General features: G+C 42.6%; 1 long non-coding RNA gene across 1 annotated transcript in view; it reads left to right on the top strand.

The window, feature by feature from the left end:
- LOC129145701 (uncharacterized) overlaps positions 1-15600 on the top strand; it is a 147477-nt gene extending 131877 nt beyond the window's left edge. Inside the window, exons 2-3 of the long non-coding RNA XR_008551622.1 lie at positions 12139-12780; positions 15206-15600. This is a non-coding gene — a long non-coding RNA (uncharacterized LOC129145701). The remainder of the gene's footprint in view (positions 1-12138; positions 12781-15205) is intronic.
- The last annotated feature ends 783 nt before the right edge of the window (positions 15601-16383 follow it).

Raw genomic sequence — 16383 nt, 5'->3', positions numbered from 1 at the left:
AGTAAATCCAGAATCCAGGAAGGGAGAGGCAGCTTGAAATAACAGTCACTTACCTCTGTAAGAGAGTAAAGAGGGCTTTATGTTTCACAAATATATGCATTATTTTATTTGCTTCCTCCTCAAAAAAAAAAAATGCTGTGAGTTATATATTGTTATCTTCATTTTACACGTAGGGAGACCAAGACGTCCAAACCACAGACTAAGAAATGGGACTTATATTCAAGTTTGATTCCAAGTCTAATCTTCAAGGGCAAGACTTGAGAAAGTAGAAAGGAACTAAAATGTATTGTGTTTCACCTTGCAGCGGGCACTGCACAGTGCTAGGGCAAAGAGAAGTATAAAATAATGTTTACGACTTCATTTGTCATATAAGATACTACTCCAGAGAAGGAAGGCATGATATTTTAAACACAAATAAGTAAATATAAACCGGTTCTGGAAGGATGGAAATCCATATTGGAATAAATACGTGGCCTCTATTGGATTCAGTGGAAACAGGAGAATGATTTAGAGGAGGGAACAGCAAACTATAGTCCAAGGACCAAATCCTGCCTGCTGCCTGCTTTTTGCAGATCACAGCTCTTGGCTCAAGCACCCAATTCATTTGTGCGTCATCTGGGGCTGCTTTTGCGCTGTAGTGACAGGATGTAGTAGTCATGACAGAGCCTGTAGACAAAGCCTAAAATGCTTACTCTCTGACCACTTACAGAAACAATTTGCTGACATCTGATTTAGAAAACTTTTCTCATCTTGACTTAAATGATGAGTTATCCTTGACAGCCTCTTTCAATAGAAATTGTAGTGCAGGGAAAATTGTAGTGGCTGAAAACATAAATTGAGTATATTTGATATATTTAGATGAGAAGTCTGTAATGTCCTCTGAGTGTGTTACATATGTCTGAGACATGCATAGATGTTTGAGGATAGGTAGAGAGTGTATCCACAAAGTATTAATATCCCCTGCCAAGGATGGAACAATGGGTCAAAGAGGTGGTTATATCTATGTCTCCCACCCCTCCATTCATTTGTTGAAAGCCTAATCCCCAAGGTAATGGTATTTGAAGGTGGGACTTTTGGGAGATGATTAGGTCATAAAAATGGAGCACTAGTGATAGTATCCCTCTTCTTATAAGAGACCCCAGAAAGCTCCCTTGTCCCTCTGCTGTGTGACGACATAGCAAGAAAATGACTGTTGATAAGCCAGTAAGTGTGATCTTGCCAAGCACCAAATCTGCCAGCACCAGGATCCTGGACTTTCCAGCCTCCCAAAGTGTGATAAATCATTTTTTTTTTTTTTTAACTTAAGCAGTCTATGGTTTTGTATAGCAGCCCAAATGGATTAAGACAGGGTTGTATTGCTCAGGGCTGGCCAATAGTCTAGAGACAACGTTCCTATCTTGGTGTCTTACCTTTCTCGCTCATCACCATCCACTGTTGGGGGAGCACTCTGCTCCACACAGTCCGTCCAGTGTAGGAGACTCCAGTACCTTCTTCCAGGACCTTGGAGACCTACAATCTTTCAGGTAGCCGAGAGTGTAAAGACCATTCGGGAAGTGGCTCATTTCCCTTCTGCCCATATTGTGTGGGGATTATTCACAGGTCCCATGTAAAATTGGAAAAGGCAGTTCAGAAGCATGCTGGGGATAAATGAAAAGGGACATCGGTGGAAAATTAACCAGACTCTGTGATCTCTGGGGGTCAGAGGAAATGTTTTAGGTTTGCATGCCTCTTAGCTAAGGTGCCTCCTTCCTCTTTTCCCCTCTCCCTCCCTTACTTGCTCCCTCCTTTCATTATTTATTTATAGTCTTAAGCTCTTGTACTTACAGCCTAGTCCCCTGGTCATGACAACTACAAAAGAATGTTAAGATCTAGTCCTTATTCTGTGATTCATGCTTTTAATTCCACCTAAATTGATGGAGGAAGAAATTAGGAACAAATAAATGCAGGAATCCTGCCCCCTCCACAGCAAACAGGGATGCAGGCGGGAGCTTGGACACCAGGCTCAAAAGCGAAAGGGCTGGAACGTTTGGCTTAGCATGTGTGAGTTTAAAGTGGTATTTAATTAAAAAGTTGCAAGCTCGTGAAACAAAGGGTTTTGTTTGGCTCTCCCTTGTATAATCCCAGTTTCTAGGAAACAATAATTTGTGATTTATGAGTTCCCTTTTCACAAAAGTATGGAAGTTATATGTGGTTCATGTTTAAATGAGAAAAAATATCCCCTGATGGTAACTCATTATCTGTCTGACTAACAAAGGACAAAGGACAGATCCTGGAACATCTTTCTCTGCCATTTTATTTTATGACACATCCTGTTGGTAAATGTTCTTCTCAAGGCAAGCTCTGGAGTTTATTATTTTTTGTCTTTTCATTCTTCATGACTGCATCATTTTTTAAAAGTGCCAGGCCAGATGGAAGTTATCTTCCTTTTGGGTCAGGGGTGGAAAAGACATTGCGTGAAAGCACGGGTGATGAATCCTATAACATGTGACCCACTTTTAAGAGGAAGATGGCTATCTCGTCACAGTTCATAGGCTCTGCATTACCTCATTGGAGCTTATTTTCAGCAAGATATTCTGGGGGGAGGGGAGAGTATAGATTGTTACAGAATGCTTAGAACTCCTCAAGAGATAGTTCTTAGCCCTTCATGGGCATTTTACCACCTCAAATTATTTTCAGTGATGTTGGTCAGTTTGTATAGTCTGTTGCCCTCAATGAGACTGTGAACCCCAAAAAGTCAGGTACCTTTAATGGCTTACCCATTGCTGCATCCCAAGAGTCTAAAACGTGGCTTGACACATCCTATGTACCCTGTAGCAGAAGGGGAGAGGCAGAAAGAATGAACCAGTGAATGACTGAATAGTGGAAGGAATAGATGACAGACATCTCTTATCACCCCACACAGTGTGTTTAGAGAAGAGAAATGGGCCCAGACTCTTTCAGCCTTCTCTCACCTGAGAGATTACAGTCTCTGGACTCATCCTCATGGGTCACTCTGGAAAATTCCCACTGGAATGGCATTCAAAATGGCATTCCATTACTTGAAACACTTGAAAGGGAAGCATCAATAAATTCCTAGTAAGTCCCTCAAGACAAAGTACAGTTATCCATGTGGAGGCCTAAGATACCACGATCTAAGTCTAGTTTAAAGACATTGTGTCTCTTTCTTGAAGTGCCGTGGGGGAAGGAAATAGTTTCAGAATAATATTTGTTCTTTCAGATTTCACTATGAGATTCCTTCTTGATAGGAACCACTAAATCAACGAGATGCCCAGGAATGAACATTTCTCTACTATCCCAGCTGCTTCGAAGGATATTAATCCATCCTGGCACTGATGGATTCTCTGGAATAGATGTGGAATGAAAATCATTACCTGATCCTAGGACTTGGTGTTCCTCCCTAGAGGCAGGGTTACCAGCACACTGCATGGCAGGAGCCTCCTGGTTGGAATCACAACTTTAATACACACCAGCTGTGAGACCTTAGGCATGATTCTTAACCTATGATGCTGGCTTCTCATTCAGAAAATAAAGTTAATGGTAGAATGAACCTCATTGGATGCTAGAGAACTAGGTAAGATAAGATAGTGCGCTAATGAGCCTTTAGGGTAACATGCAGCACGTAGTAGGAGCTTTGCCTGTCTTAGTTACTGTTGCCATATGTATTAGTATCCTAGTTCTGTGAGGAATATCAAGAATAGCTGGATTTTGTCTAGAATGTTCTAGAAGATATTGAAGTCTCACATTGTAGGTTGAACTAGATTAACCAGGTTATCTTCAATTCATAGTCTCTGTCGCTTTGATTTTATGTCCTGCATTAGACAGTATTTGACTAAAATTTAGGCAATTAAAAAATTCCTTTTGCTAACAAGTCTGAACAGTCATGGTCTGTCACAACTATTACACCTAATGGCATTGCTGTAAATCTCAGCGATTAGTACACCATTACAGTGCAAGTGGACCACAGGTCTGCAGGGCAGTCAGCTGATGCCAGGGCTGAGCACAGAGGAGATATTACTAACTGATCTGGGCGCTCTTTCTGGTGAACATAGGCTGAGTCACTCGCTCCAATTAGTAGCAGAACTAGTATATCAGAGCGGCTCTCGGTTGATTAGATGATACACGTTTCCTTCCTAACTGAGCATTGTGAGAAGCACAGGCTCAGGTTCTGACTGAACCACTCACCAGCTGTATGGCATTTAATTTTTCTTCTATATTCTAAAGCTTGTAGCTTATTAAAGCTCAAATAAACATTCCTCTGTCCTTCTCACATGTATGTTAGGAGACTGACATGGGGGGAAAGTCCAAGTTTTGTAACAACTAAACTCACATGAAGGTGTCCTTTACACTCTAGAGAGAATTGGCTCAAAATCCCATCACATGACTTATGCATCTGTTCATCAGAGTTCCCACGGTGTTTGTGGCTTCCTGGGAGTCTTATTCTCTTAGCCACATTTGTGTTAAAACTGCGGCTTCTGCTTAATGTTATTTCACGTAAACTGTCTCCTGTGGGATAATCTGACCTGACTGAGGGTGCTTCAGAGCCCTTTTTTTTTTTGGGTGGATTTACCCACCCCACCCATGACACACACCCTCTAAGGACCTTTATGAATGTAGTAAGTTTGGGCAGGTGGGTTTCCATTCTCACCATCTCGGTTCTGCAAATCCATTTAGCTACTTTACCACTTAGATATTTTTCTTTCCTCTTCTCCTGTTCTCTTTTCGTCTCCTCCTTTCTGCTTTTCTCCCATTCCCTCCTTTTTCCTTTTTAAAACTCTTTGTTCTACTTCTCAGAATTCTCTGCCTCCTTCACATACACTTAGTACCTTATCTTTCCCACTGTTTGTTTTTTTTTTTTTTGGAGTTTAAAATCAATTTTATTATTTTAACATCTGTGGGACCTTATGCAATTCATTCAACTTCTGGGGATTTCTTATTAAATGAATATTTGGATGATAGTACCTTCATGCTGAAAATAAAAAGTTATCAAAAAATAATGACTAAAAATATTATCAAGAGATTGACTTTTTGATTGTACTGAATTTTAAAATTATTACTGTGTGCCATAATTGTCTTATATTTTATCTATGATCTGCCTGGAAATCCCGCTCTTTTGTTACAGGGCGGCCCCAATACAAAACGGGTTGCCTGACTGTGGGTCCTCACCCGCGCTTAAAAGGAATTATTAATACTCCACTGCAGGCACACACAAAAGATTAATAAAAGGTTTATTTACAAGGGAAGGGCAAATGAGGAAATGTACAACTCAGGGAGAAAAGTGGGAGACAAAGTCTTAAATGCGTCCTACCCGATCCACGGATCTGGAATCCCCAATGGCTCTCTGAGAGCTGGCCGCGAGCCACCAGCCGTGAAGCCAGGAGGCGAGCGAGAGACCCCCAAGGCCCACATGTCTGATTTTTATACCAAACCTGGCTGTTTAACTCCACCCTCAGGTCCCAGCCACCTTCCCTTTGGTGGTGATGGGATTTGTCTTTCCCACTGTCTTGATGGCTTTAGTCTGGAGTGGGGGTGGAGTCCACAAAGCCTGTATGGGATTAGCTCAGGACATCCTTTCCCCCTAAGACTTTCTTGGGTACAACAATAAATCTCAGACCCTTTCCACTGGAAATTCAGTCTTCTTGGTACATTGTGGTGTCTAAGCAGTGGTGGACTCTTCCCTAAGAATTTTGCTAACCATTATTAAAATTATGTATACATGTGCTGGTGTGTGCCTACATCCCACCCGTTCTTCCTCATTCATAAGGATGCTGATTTTCACTTGAATCATTATCACATGGTTAAAAATATACTACCTTAATTTGCAGCAACATGGATGGAGCTGGAAGGGATCATGCTCAGTGAAATAAGCCAGAAAGAAAAGGAAAAATACTGAATGGTCTCACTTATAGCAGGAATTTAGAAAACCTAAATAAGGGACCAGGAAAAAGACTAATTATAATAAAGTAAAAATCAAAATCAACAAGCAACTATAAACCAGAGACACACTATGGGGGGGGGGAGGAGGGATTAGGGTCACAATAAGGGGGGTGGGAATTGTATGGGGACTATAACCAAGAAGAAAATGCATACATTGTGCAAAAATGAAAAAATGATGTAAAAAATATATTAAAAAAAAAAAAAAAACTACTGCCTTTAGCTTACTTTGTAGCTACAGGTAGTCAAGGAACAAAACTAGGATTTAGATAGAAGTGTTGTGTGAGACTTGAGACATCTCAGAAAACAAAGGAAAGACAGTATCTTTTTAGTCTTACCTTTAAGTTGCTATCTGGACTCCTAATGAGATGTTAGGAACTCCAGGAGCTATCTTGTACCATGAAGATAAGGACTCACTCTTGGGATGATAAGTGTCTGATAGCATTGTCAAGCTGCCTAAATTCTCTAGATTTCAGTTTCTTCCCTGTTTGAAAATAAAACTTCCATCTTATTTAAGCTCCTTTTGTTTAGGCTGAACTATTATGTCAGAATACAACTCATTATTTTCAGAGGTGGAGACCCCATACATCTTTCAAATTTTACTCCAAAATACCTATGAAATGCAAACACCCCCCCACACACACACATACACACACTCTTTTTTTACCCCTAAGGATGAATGGAGGAAGTTTATGGAACATCCTCACAGACAGATTGACTGAGCTCTTTGCTCTCAAATGGTAGAACAGAGGTGTTCTGAGGGACAAAGGGACATGGGTGCTGTTGAGAATCTTCTGCCCTAAGCTAAACCTCTGCTCCAGGCAAAGAAGATTCAGTTGGCTCCAGAGACAGTGGCAGGCAGGGCATTCCCAGCCCTAAGATGAAACTTATAAAGAAGACAGATGAATGTGGTACTGAGGAAAGCAATAAACCCCATTATTTCGTGATGGGCTCCTGGGGAAACTGCAGACCAGTTTGTGGTTCACACGACAGACATCACCCAAAAGTTGAGGAGTTCACATCAACTACAGTGCACATTTAAGAATAATCAAAATATAAAACAGATGTCAATATCAAAATACTGAGTGTGTAGTCCCAAAATTGAAGTTAAACATATAAAAATAAGTTGAACTAAAGCATGCATTCTTTTCTATTTCAAATAGTTTACTGCTCTTTTAAGTGGGAAGAGGTTAGGAAAACGTAAGAAATTGCCAGTGTGGCGATGGAGTTACCATCTCCTGGAGCTACTCAGGAGCTCACTGTTGGCTTACATTTCGATTAGGGAGAAACACTGACTATTTAATGCCTCACAAGAGATGTTGTTATTTGATTTTTTTTTTTTGGTAGTCATTAGATGATTGGGGTCCAAAAGATTTCTGGATTTGCTAACTTTAGACATAACATTTTGTGTTAGAATCATTGAGTGTTTATATGGGTAAGCATATTGTTCTTATTTTGCATTTAATAAATAATAGCACATCAATCATAATGGGAAATACTCTGCAACTGAGCAAATGCAAAATCTGCCCTTATTTTCTAGCACTATTTAAAAACCATGTCCACTGTGTCCTCAATCAAAATGAATTCAACCCTCTCAGCATTACTTTTTTTCTGATGAAAATAACCAAATATATGCATTTTAAACCTTTTGAAACAGTACAAACAGGAATGAAAAAGAAAGTTGCAATTAGGTCAAATCCTATTAAACATAGATAACTTCCGTTTATATGGGGCGATCAAGGGTGTTACTTGATAGAGTGGTTTATGTTCTTGATCCAAGTTCTGTGTAGGTCCAACTTTTTCTGTCTTGTTTATTATTGCTTTCTACAATATCTATATGGCTGGTATAGTGTAGGTGTTCAAAATATTTTTTGATTAACCATTTTACAGTTCACCTCATTTTTTTTTTTGCTTTATCTTTTCAAGTCAATAAATATAAATCTATAATTTAAAAATGACATGTATTTTATTAGATGTTGTGTCAGTGACAATGTCTTTGCCAGTCTCATAGCAAAAAGTGATACCTCTATAATGATTTTATTAGTATTAATGAAATTATTTGTGAGTTTGAATATTTCTTTACATGTTTATTGGCTCTTGTATAGTTTCCATTTCTCATTCTGAATGTTGAATATTGAATTGTCTCTCTTTGGGTCATTGAGCAGCTACTGGTTTATCTGTTTTAATGGATTTTCAAATAATCAATTTTTTTGAGTTATTACAGCCTTCATTTGTTTTTGTTTTCTGCTCTATTAATCTCTTTTTCCCGAATTCCACCTTTCTGCTTCCCTATTTATTTTTGTAGTGTTTTTTCTAGACTTTTGAGTAAATTGTCATCTTATTATTTACACTTTTGTTTGCAAAAGTGTTACAAATGTGCATGATGTGAATCTTCATTTGTTTTTTCTATATCTTAGAGATTTTTTGGATGAAATATTATTACTGCGTTGTCTGTATGTTTTGCATATGTGGTTTTATGTTTCCTTCATGTTAGAGACATAGAGATTTGTTGTAATTTCCATTTGTTGAGCAGAGGAGTTGTTAATAGTGTTTCAGATTTTATATATTTTTTTTGTTTTGTTGCAAGTGATTGAAGAATGTGGCCTATACTATTTTCACTTTTTGAAAGTTTCTTTGGGGACATTTTTGTAAATGCTTCTTGAATTCACTGAAAGTTATTCTTGGTTATGGGATATAAGATAGCTATTTCTCTATCTGATTATACTATTTATTTATTTATTTATTTTTTTTTAATTTTATAGAGGCATGTTTATTTATTTATTTGTTTGTTTGTTTTTTTTTTTTTTGTTTATACAAGCACTGGGTACAGTCAGAAGCGCGGGAGGGTGAGAGAATTCACCAGAGCCAGAGCGGGGAGCAGAGCAGGCAGAAGGACCGAAGTACACTGCTGAGGGGAGCAGCGGGCGGCAGGAGAGGTCTGCGCGCCATGTGGGACCCTCCTCTGGTGGCTGGGGAGCAGCCGGGGATCGAACCAGCGCCGCGGAGGCCTCGGGCAGGTTCGCAACCCAGCGCTCAACTGCTGCGCCACCGGGGAGGCCCTGATTATACTATTTAAATTAATTTTTGCCTTATTGATTTGTTTTCTGCTTGATAAGACAAGGGTTAGAGAAGTTTATAAGGATACCTCCTTATTGAAAGTTTCCCCATATATCTCCACCAGTTCTTAATTTGTATATTTTAATGCTTTTGGCGGTGAGCTCCTTGACTTCAGTATTTGATACATGCTCCTTCTTGGTCCCTTTCATGATATCTCTGGACCTGGAAGAGTATATAGAACCTAATTTTATGTTAGGGTCATCTTAACTTGCAAAGGAGGAAACTGGGGGGCAGAAAGTTCAAATAACTTGTATTAGTGGGAAGTCACATAGTAAGTGAGTGGCCAAACTATGTTTGTCTGTCCCTTAACCTTCTGCCATCATTGTTTCCTGGTACGTAACCCTATGATCAATCTGTTTGGTATCTTCCCATTTCTTAAGTAACCTGCCTTATCTATATAGATGCTGATAGAATTCTCTCTGTGTCATTAAAGTTATAGATTTATGATTTTTAGAAAGGTGGGTAGTCTGTCCTACTGTACCAGAGAAAAGTTTATCTCCAAAGCCTGAACTCTTCTTTTACAACATGAAAACTGGAGTTAGATGTTGATAATTTCTCAGCATCCCAAGAATGACAGCTTCTACTATTGGTAACTTTGCCTCTGATTAATCTCTGGTTTTGGTGAAACTCCTATAGCAGAAACCACCTCACTGATGTGGGACAGGATTCTATCCCGAAGGGTGGTTGTCCTTCAGAGCTTGGTTATTCCCACCTGTGGTGTAAGCAGGCCCTTAACAGTGTTTGAGTGTCAGAGAAACCCTGCAGCCTGTAAGCAGTTGATTTGGTGTGGTTACAGACACTTTCCTCCTTTTAATCTGCCTCTTTTGCTTACAGGTCTTGGTTGAAACACTTGCTGCTAGGATATTATTACTTACTTGGCTTCTGCAATCTGCTAGACTAGAGAAAAATATTGCCCCGCCAACTCCACCACAGTAGCCTCAGAATATCACTTATAGGGTGAAGGAAAGTGACTATAGAATGCACAGTGAGGTACTTACCCTGGAGTCTTCCCATGTTCCCTGTCCCAATCCTTCCATAGGCTTGTAGCAGTGTAATCCCTGTAGAAAGTGGAGCTTTCAGGTTCCCTGCCCCACCTAAGGAAGGGTGGAGCTGAGCAGCAAGGAGAAGCTAAAAGGACTTGGGACAGAAGGCCTGGGGGAGAAGACTTGGAGGAGGCAAGGGGAGCAGAGACATGTGAAGCAAATGTCACACTTGCTTCTCAGCATTGGACAGGCACCAGGGGCTTGTGGGGCATGGAAGGAGACACATGAAAGAGACATTTGGGGAGGCTGACAATGGCAGCCTTTATCTTGAACTTGGATTTTGCTCTTTTCCTTCCAGACTGTTTATTATGCATAAGAGAACTGGGGTACAGTCCAGAGGTGCAGGGGGTGAGAGGATTCACCAGAGACAGAGTGGGGTGGGGAGCAGAATAGGCAGATTGACTGAAGTACACCGCTGAGGGGAGCAGTGGGCCAGCCAGGAGAGGTCTGCTGTGCCATGTGGGTAGCTCCCTGGCCGGGGATCAAACTCGTGCTGCAGTGGCTGCAGACAGCTTCATGGGTTAGGCTGTGTCCTAACCCATGTGCCACGGGGGAGGCCCTCCTTTTGATTCTTAAGGTGCCTTAGACTTGTGGCAAGCTATTGGGCCTCAGTGGCTCTACTTTGGGCTCTACTTTTTGGCTGGGCATTTACCCATTAGGGGATGGGTAACTTTAGGTGTTTAATTAGAAACCATATTCTTTCTCTTCTCTCTATTGCATACTAATTCTATTAAAGTTCTTTTCTATTGAAAGTCTAATACATTAAGAGTGTGTTTTATCTTTATGCAGTAGATGGTAGAACCTATTTAGAGCATGCAAAGTTTGGGGATCCTGGGGTACCGCCTCATTTTGCCTACTAACTGTCTGAGACATCATTAGTTATTTTTGAGAATGTCCTTGCTTCCAACCACTCTTCATTCTTTCTGGAAGGAAACTGTTGTCATTTCTAGAATCTTCTTTACATTTGGTTCTAACAGTTACATACCTAAATGTTATATCTGGATATTTAATATTACATGGACTAGTTCTATTGTTATGATCAATAATAATAATTTTTTATTTTCAATTCTTTTGATTAATTTTTGTGTAGCTTGGAAAGGCTAAGCTAAGGAGAAGGCTAAGGCTAAGGAGAAGCTCAAAAGGACTTGGGGCAGAAGGCCTGGGGGAGAAGACTTGGAGGAGGCTAGTGGAGCAGTGGAAAGGCGAGGCTTCCTAGACTTCTGGTACCACTGCACCCATAATTTTCAGAATCTTTCTTTCTCTCTAGATTGTTGAACTATTTCCAGCTTTTTAAGACATTTATTCTTCTCTGCCTTCTATTTTAGGCATGTGTATGTTAGACCCAGTGCTGTTCAAACTGCGCATGAAGAACAAATCGGTTTTTTAGTTTCTAGTCCACTGTAGCCCCATACTGTTATAAAACATTGATTTATAGAAAATGAAGTCAAAATAAGACATAAAATGCAAACTTTAATTTTCACTAAATTCAGCAAACAGCCTTATTATGCAAGTTACTAAATACATGCTTTAAATTTCTCTTCTTAATTATTGTGGGTGAGTCACAACCCACAGGCCAGGCAGAGTCCACGGAGCCCCCCCGTAAGGGGTGGTGTCCTGGGCTCAATCCCAAGGAGCGTGTGGATGCTTCACCACACTGGCAACGCTAACATTACCTCCCTGGGGAGCAACAGATTCCATAGGTTAAGGCTCAGTCTCCTGAGTGGCCTTCCACTTCACGTGCCTGGCCAGGACCAGCTGGCTACAGACCAGAGGTTCCGAGGAATCTCTTTTCAGATTCTAGGTGCCCTTGGCACACCCAGATTATTACCTGTGCTTTTGAAGGGCTGGCTGTAATTCAGAGGTTCCTAGAACACCTTCTTCAGGTTCAATATACTTGCTAGGGTATGTAGGGTAAGGTAAAAAAATCAGGCTTTTCTGCCCTCCCGCCATCAGGATAGATGAGGGAACCCTGTGATCCTGGGTGCATGCCTGATGGCGGCACCTGAAGTGGGTACACCTGTGCTAAGACTGTGCTTTTTTTTTTAAGGGCGGCGTCACGGGGACGCCAGGAGAAGCAGCAGAAGCCGAAAGAGAAGCCGAAAGAGAAGAAGCCCGAAGCAGAAGCAGAGAAGGCCAGAGAGCCCAGATAGAGTGAGGATTTGCTGGGGGCTCGGAGGCCTGCCAGCCTCCTGGCCCCCCAGCACCCCTGCCTGCCATATGCCTGGTGAACTCCAATAAAAGACCTGCAAAAAACCACTGAGGACTCTTGACTCCTCCTTCACCCTGTCTGCATGGGATCGGAAAACCTGCACTGTGTCCTGTACCTGCCCTTACAATTGGCGTAAGTTGGCAAGATGATCCATGCAGATGGGTATGGAGCCCTCTGAAGACCTGGAGGGACAAGGAGTAACAGACTGTTTCCCTGTGATGACGCTGGAGGCATCATGGTGACCCAGGAGATGGACAAGGTCCAGGATCTACAGGACAAGACCACACCTGGAGGAGGAGACACCTGAGAGGACCAGCCATCGACACCCGAAAGGACCAGACAAAGACCCCTGAGGCAGCAAGAATCATCGGCAAAGAGAGGACCAAGATTTGGAGCTCGCCAGTACTGATTCAGGGAGAGGCCAAGAGACTTGGACTGATAGACTGACAATTGAACTTGGACTGACAATCCCACCAGAAGGTGAAGGACCTTGCAGGTTGATATGTTTTGGGACCCTGGGGGTGGAACAGTTTTGTTTGTAAACCCCAGGAGATGGGAATCTGGGGGTGGCCAGAGGGCCTTGATGGCCAAAAGCAGCCTGTGCATGCCCAACAGCCAGGTGGAGGAGAAAAGCCAACTGAGAAGGCAAAAGCTGGTGCTGATGCTAAGTTTGGGAAGCCCTGAGTGGATGTTAAGCAGCCTGAGTATGCTGAAGCCCTGTGAGTCTCGTAAAATCACCTGTGGGTGATGCCCTGCTCATTGTCGAGTGAGGGTGAGGAGCTGAGGAACCTGTCCTTGGGGGACGGGTGGGGAACATGGCCTAGGGTGGAGCCCAAGCCGCATATAGAGTTTGGATCCCCGACCCATGTGCTTGTGCAGTGGGTTGGCCTGAGTGCAGGGGTCTGCGAGTCACATGGGTGGCCATGAAGGCCGAGTGTTGGAGCGACTGCAGACAGAAACCCTGAGGGTTGGCGATTACCCCCAACAGAATAGAATCGCCAATCCCAGAGCGAGTGCATCCTGGGGGTGGATGCGGTGTGTGGCTTGTAGCCGAGACTACAGCCAGAGAAGGCCAGGAAGCCTGACGGCTCCTGGTGTGTTACAGTAGATGCTGTGAGAGATTCCCCTCCCCGTATGAGCAGTGCCTTCGGCAGCAGATTTGGTGGCTCATCTGTTGGTACCAGTAATTGTCTTTTGCACTAGGTTGGGGCCCTGCCTGGACTTATTTGTGTTCTGTTGTATTTTGTTATATTGAGATGTATTTGTTTTTGTGGGCCATGGCTGCTTTGTTTGTGTTTGCTAAGAAACAAAGTTGTGTTTGTGTGGATTATATGGCAGAAAACCCTGAGGAGGTGGACTGTAGGGTAAGGCTAAAAACCAGGCTTTTCTGCCCTCCCGCCATCAGGATAGATTAGGGAACCCTGTGATCCTGAATGCATGCCTGATGGCGGGCACCTGAAATGGTTACAACTGCGCTAAGACTGCGCTTTTTTAAGGGCGGCGTCACGGGGACGCCAGGAGAAGCAGCAGAAGCCAAAAGAGAAGAAGCCCGAAGCAGAAGCAGAGAAGGCCAGAGAGCCCAGATAGTGAGGATTTGCTGGGGGCTGGGAGGCCTGCCAGCCTCCCGGCCCCCCAGCACCCCTGCCTGCCATATGCCTGGTGAACTCCAATAAAAGACCTGCAAAAAACCACTGAGGACTCTGACTCCTCCTTCACCCGGTCTGCATGGGATCGGAAAACCTGCACTGTGTCCTGTTCCTGCCCTTACAGGTGGCACACAGAACTCAGAGACCTGTTTACTCACTAGGTCACACATCCTTTCACACTGGACACTAAAAGACATGAATCAACAGGTTCGTGGGAAGGCACAGGGGTCCAGTGACCCCTTCTCTCCAAGCCAAATCACGTATCACCAACCTGGAGGTTCTTCAGAGTCCCCTTTTTCTGGATTTTCATGAAGGCTTCATTACCGAAACATGATTAATTAACTCAATAGCCTCCAGCTCCTCTCCCCTCACAGAAAATCAAGTGTCTGGGATCAGAGTTCCAGCCTTTAAATCACCTGGTTGTTTCCCTGGCAACCAGCCCCACCCTCAGGTATTTTTCTCAAGTTACCTTCATTAGCATAAAGATAGATCCCTTTATCACTCACATTTAGAAAATTGCAAGGGTTTAAGGTGTTGTGAGCCAGAAAGTGTGGATGGATTTCTCATACCAAACAAGTATGAGAAATACACATTTCGGTCATTTAAATGATACAAACGACATTGCAAGGCTCTTTGAGTAGCTTCAATATAAGTCCCTCAAGGAGAGTCAAGGTCAAGTTAACTTGTGTGTTCGCCACTCTTCCCATCTAGCACTATGCCCCACAAATAGTACCTACTGAAAAATAACTGTCGATTATATGAGTAAGTCAATAATACTCCAAGTAGCAAATGTCTCTTGAGGTCAAAGCTCTTAAGCTTATTCCTGACCTCCATCCACAGACTTCCTTTTGCATTGCAAAGACGCAGGTGCTATTATTTGAATTTACAGCCAAGGTCCAGAGAAGAATGGGTCGGCACACAGGAGGCCTTTTTATCCATGCTGTTTTATTTGACCCGAGTTATTTTCCCTCATATGCTGTTTCATGTCTCTACAGGGAGTAGAAAGCATGGTGTGAAAGACGAGGCAGGATATTAACCGGACCAGGGCCTGGGCCAGGTGTGAGCATTCTGTCTCCATCTGTCACTATATTTATCATCTTTTTCTTGAGGACCTTGTGAGGACCCTCAGATTCCTGGTCATATAAGCAAACTCTCAGCTCCAGGAACACATTATGATGAAGGGCTTTTTGGGAGTAATACTGTCCCTGAACTAAGAAAAGAATGATCAAGTCTATGTATTCTGGTTTATTCCCCTCCAGAGCACTGGTTTACCGATGTGGAGAGAATGACGGAGGACTTGTTACCATGGCAGCTGAGCTGAGAGGGAAGCATCAGTGGGACAATCACAATGTATAATATGAAAAGCATGGGTGTCACCTGTTGGTCAAATGCAGCCCAGCTCTAGGAGTGTCTAGGGTGTGCAGAGAACAGAACAGCCCTGGAAACTTGGATAGCAATGGCCTTGACTGGCAGGGAAGAAAAACACAAAGAAAGCTCCTGATGAGACAAGACAGCAATGGGAGAAAACCTTGGCGGATTTATACCTATGTTGCAGAAGGAAAGTAAGTTTTAAAGGATCTTTTCCCAGATTAATGAAATATGCTGGCACCCTAAATTGTAAGTACGTACTCTTAATATTTTATCTGCTCACCTCCTTTGATTATTTAGTATTCGTCTGCTATCCTAGGTGGTGATTTCATTTTGCATGCCTTTTTCTCATATTTCTCATGATTATGTTATAGATACTTCTCCATGAAAAGGGAAAGAACATTGAATGGGTACGAATTTCCCTGCCCCCACTTACATGCAGACACTTTGGACTACAACTCCCAGCAGGCCAGTAACCAAACTGTCTGAATGGGGAGCAGCTGGGAAGGAATGAGGTGGATGTATAAATGGATGTGTAATGAAGGCGTGGGAGGAGACACATGTGGAAAAGTAGTTGGAGGTGACACATGGAGGAGAGATGTGTAGAGACACTTGGCAGGGATATAAGGGAGACTGTTCCAGGTCCTTGGCAGAGATACTGGTGGCCATTATCTTGTCTTTGCAGATTATGTGATGCAATTGAATTTTGAGTCTCTCCTATCCCAGTTCCCTGGGACTTGTGTAACCGCTTTCTGTGGTTCTCTACCACAAGGTAACTTAGACTTGTGGCAAGTTTTTGGGCCTCAGCTGTCCCTCTTTAAGATAAGCCTGTTTGACTGGGCCTTTGCCCATGAGGGGATTGGTAATTTTCAGTTTGCTGTTACATGAAATCCTTTCTTCTCTCCCTCTCTCTCTCTCTCTCACTATATACCAATTCTACTAAAAATCTTTCACACTAGGTGTATGCTTTGTTTGTGCATGGGCGATCGGACTCCTTTTTAGACAGTTTGGGCTCCCTGGTTACCCCTTGGTCATGCTCTAACAACTACATTTACAATATACCCATCTA

This window comes from Talpa occidentalis, unplaced genomic scaffold (genome assembly GCF_014898055.3).
Source record: "Talpa occidentalis isolate TD23 unplaced genomic scaffold, MPIMG_talOcc4v2.1 talOcc4.10, whole genome shotgun sequence".
NCBI lineage: Eukaryota > Metazoa > Chordata > Mammalia > Eulipotyphla > Talpidae > Talpa > Talpa occidentalis.
This window is presented reverse-complemented; position numbering and strand designations above follow the sequence as displayed.